The sequence below is a fragment of the Artemia franciscana genome, chromosome 10, assembly GCF_032884065.1.
Source record: "Artemia franciscana chromosome 10, ASM3288406v1, whole genome shotgun sequence".
NCBI classification, from domain to species: Eukaryota; Metazoa; Arthropoda; class Branchiopoda; order Anostraca; family Artemiidae; genus Artemia; species Artemia franciscana.
Window position 1 is genome coordinate 23422914 of NC_088872.1, and position 4257 is coordinate 23427170.

At 37.9% G+C, this 4257-nt stretch overlaps 1 long non-coding RNA gene across 1 annotated transcript in view; it reads right to left on the minus strand.

Moving 5' to 3' along the window:
- Nucleotides 1-379: 379 nt before the first annotated feature.
- LOC136031938 (uncharacterized) overlaps nucleotides 380-4257 on the minus strand; it is a 71719-nt gene continuing 67841 nt past the window's right edge. Inside the window, exon 4 of the long non-coding RNA XR_010618618.1 lies at nucleotides 380-785. This is a non-coding gene — a long non-coding RNA (uncharacterized LOC136031938). The remainder of the gene's footprint in view (nucleotides 786-4257) is intronic.

The window sequence follows — 4257 nt, forward strand, 5'->3', positions numbered from 1 at the left end:
AAATTGGCCCATTTTATTCTAGCTGTTTGCTGGTAAAGCTCTTTGTCCCGTTCTTTGCAAGTTTTTCATCTGTATCCTCAAATGGAAGGAAAAAGCATTCTAACACACAGTGGTGTCAAATAGAAGAAGGCATAGAAATAGAAGAAATAGAAGATTTCTAGAAATAGAAGAAGGCAATGGGTTGAATATTTCTCATGATTTTTGCCTCTTTCCTTGATTTTGAACTATACCTTTCTCTTGAACATTTTCATTGAAAATGCTTTTATTTTGGCCTTTCAATTGATGAAATAGATAAAAACGATAAATTTGCCCCCTCCCCTTTAGATTAAATGAAAATATTTCGCCCCCTCCCTCTAATTGACATCACTGTTTACAACTTATCTCTGTTTACTCCTAAGTTACATTGTTGCAATACACTTGAATTGAGTTTAAGAACCCTTTTACTTTTATCTTCTGTACATCGCTTGAAAGTTGTGGCAAGAGAAAAAAGTATTTCACACAAGAAGGATACTCTTTTTCTTTTAATTACCGCATAAATACTGTTTCACGATGACAACCAGCTGCCCTATTTACATTTACAAAGAAAACATACATTCCAACCCTTGTCTTGACTCCAGATTTACATCCGGCATTCATACACATGAGCTCAGATTGGTTTTTTCATCCAGTTAGTTGACACTCTTCAACTTGTCTTCTTTTTCTGATGTTACCCCAGTTGTCACCGGTTGTTAGGTTTCCCGACATTAATGTCACTTGGATGTCACCTTTCTGTCATTCCCATTTCTCTAGAGAAGCGAAGATATAAAGGACGGATTTAAATTGCAGAAAATAAATTTACCCTGTACTTGTCTATTTTCCTAGCTGGAAACATGATGAGACTGGCTCCAATTTCGCATTTTCGTTGTCAAAATGATAGACTGTAACTAAACGGTAAAACTCAATAAGAAAAAAAGGAAATTGCAAGTGAATCATTCACTCCTAATAAAACATCGGAGTAATAGTTTGGTACAAAATGTCTATTGCGGTTGTTCTTTAGAATCTTTATTGCTTTGAATTGGAAACAATACTATCATTCTTGTAATAAATTACAATGGTGTCCCGATCTCAACAACAAATACATGAGGTTTTAAATGCAAAATAAGAAAAATTAAGCTGAAATAGAAATAAAGCATCTCTGCACAAGAGTTCAAAAGCATCATTGATGTATAGGCAGCTATAGTAGTATCCCTTCAATGGCTACTGCAACGGCCCTATCCCGGTGTACTATTTGAGTTGCTAACCCCTTGTGTCACTACAATGGCTACTGCAACGCCCCTATCCTAGTGTGCTAATGGAGTTACTAACCCCTCCCATAGACTTAATACGTCCTGCAACACACATATCCCGTACTATAGAGTTAGCTTAGCTCCCGGTTATAAGAACAATTGCTTAAAACAAGGCTTGCAAGGAGCTATTTCAGGAACAAAGAGTTTTTTTTTAACTTTGATGAACATGGTTTATGGATTTTTTTTGCGGTCACTCCCGTAGTACTCTGTGGTTGATCATTGAACTAGTTGGTTTATTATCAATATTAATTGCGCATTGGAAGGATAAACACTTGTTATCGTAGCGTTGAATACTGACACAAATAAATATTTGAACTATGAAACAAGTAATGTAAGCGTGCGTTGTCATGACAGTGAGAGATAAGATTTCTCTAGACTACGCAAAAACTTCAGCATTGCTGATGGTGGATATGCGAGAGTAACATTTCCAGAGATGATAATACACAAAGAGAATGTAAAGACAAAATTACTGGTTGATGTGCCTAAACTGCAATCTATTTAAAAATAATTTGGTAATACACAATGAAATCACAAGTAAAATAAAAAGAGCATTGGCAGATAATATATAGACTATAAAGAAAGACTATAAAGATGGAAAAAAGATGAGGACTATAAAAAAGGGACTATAAAGATGTAATGATGAAACACAAAGTACCTGCAAACGTTACTAGTATCATCGAGAGCTTAAAAACAGATACCATCATTTAACTGAATAATACCAATGATGAAATATATGATGGGATTGTAACTGAAACCATATTAAAATTCAGGTATGACTCATAAATGAAATAAATACCATGTCAAGAGAAAACTAGATGAATTATTTTTGGAATGGATTACATGTATTAATTTTTTATGATGATGTTCTACATACAATTATTCCAATAAAAATATTTTATTGCATTACTTTGTTACGTTTTCATTATTTTCAGGGCACACTACAACAACAACATTTAGTATATTGGTTCAAAAGTTGGAGATGGAACAAAAGAAATCAACAGAGACCTAGGTCCTACTAGTTGGCTCAGAAGGAGTCTACTAGGGTCTGAGATAGGCTCATACGGTTTGTGCGCCTGTGTCAGACATAGGCACACATGGAGAGAGACAAAAACACACACAAACACAAAGAGAGGCAAATCAGACAGCTAGACACACACACAAACACACACACACAGAGAGAGAGAGAGAGAGAGAGGGAAAGAGAGAGAGAAAGGGAGAAGCAGAAATACTCACAAATAAACACATTAAGATAGATGCAGAGACAGGCAAATAGATAGTCAAACACACAGGCAGAGAGAGAAAAGCAGCACACGCACAAACAGACGGTTAGACGCACAGGCACACATACAGAGAGAGATAGAAACAAAAACACACACAAGCACACAGAGACAGAAACGGAGAAATGCAAACAGACGGTCAGACACACAGAAAGAGAGAGAGAGAAACAAACACATAAACAGAAGGTTAGATACACGTGCACACAGAGAGAGAGAGAGAGAGAGAGAGAGAGAGAGAGAGAGAGAGAGAGAGAGAGAGAGAGAGAGAAAGAAAGAAAGAAAGAAAGAGAGAGAGAGAGAGAGAGAGAGAGAGAGAGAGAGAGAGAGAGAGAGAGAAACACACAGGCACACGCACAAACACCAACACACAGAGACAGAAACGGAGACAGGCAAACAGACGGTCAGACACACAGGAATAGAAACACAGAGAGAGAGATATAAAAACAAACACAAACATAAACACAGAGACATAGGCAAATAGATAGATAAGTGTATCTATCATCCGTCAATGCGTCATTCTTCGGAGAAATGACGCAAGGACGGTTGATTTTGGATTAAAATCAAGTAGTTGTGGGTATCAAGACATGGCAAATTGTAGAAAAAGCCAAGACGGATAGTTAGAGTGGGTTAGAGGCAAATCTGACGTAAGCCCTTTTTAGATTGTGTAAAAGTGATGCCAGCTCGTTTGCTGATATATAAGTCTATCTATCATCCGTCCATGCGTCCTTCCTCTGGCAGAACTAAGGTGGGTAGAAATAGAACTAAGGCATAAAAGATTGGATTGATTTTGTGTTGACGCGTGACAGACAATGTCCACTGGACTTGTATATAAGATCTTGGACTGAATTTGCTTGGAATCACCAGAAAACAAGTAAATCAAAATCAAGTAGTTGTGGGCATCAAGCCATGGCTAAATGTAGATAAAGCCAAGACAGATAGTCCAAGTGAGAGAGAGAGGTAAATCTGGCATAAGCTCTTTTAAGGATTATGTGAAAATGATGTAAGTTCATTTATTGATAGGCAAGTCTATCTATCTTCCGTCCGTGCATCATTTCTCTGATAAAACTAAGGTGGATAGTCATAGAACTAAGGGACTTGGATGTATTTTGGGTTGACTCTCTCTCTCTCTCTCTCTCTCTCTCTCTCTCTCTCTCTCTCTCTCTCTGTACATGTGTTTTGACTTTCTTATTGCATGTCTTTGTGTGTTTGTCTGTCTAACTCTGTCTCTTCGTTTGTGTTTTCTCTCTCTCTCTCTCTTTGTGTGTTTATGTGTCTGAATCCGTGTGATTTTGTGTGTGTTTTTGTCTCTCTATTTCTCTCTGCTTATGCGTCCTACCGTCTTTTTGCCTGTCTCTGTGTCTGTCCTTGTGTGTATGTGTGTCTGACTCTGTTTGTTTGTGTATGTTTTTGTCTCTCTCTCTCTGCCTGAGGGTCTGTCCCTTTTTTCTGCCTTTGTTTTTTCATGTCTGGCTCTATGTGCTTTTTTCTCTCTGCCTCTCTCTCTCCCTCTCTCTCTGTCCCTCTCATTCTCTCTCTCATTCTCTCTCTTCCTCTCTCTCTCCCTCTCTCTCTCTCTCTCTCTCTCTCTCTCTCTCTTTCTCTCTCTCTCTCTTTCTCACTCTATGCCCTTGTGTTTGACTGCATGTTTGTCTGTC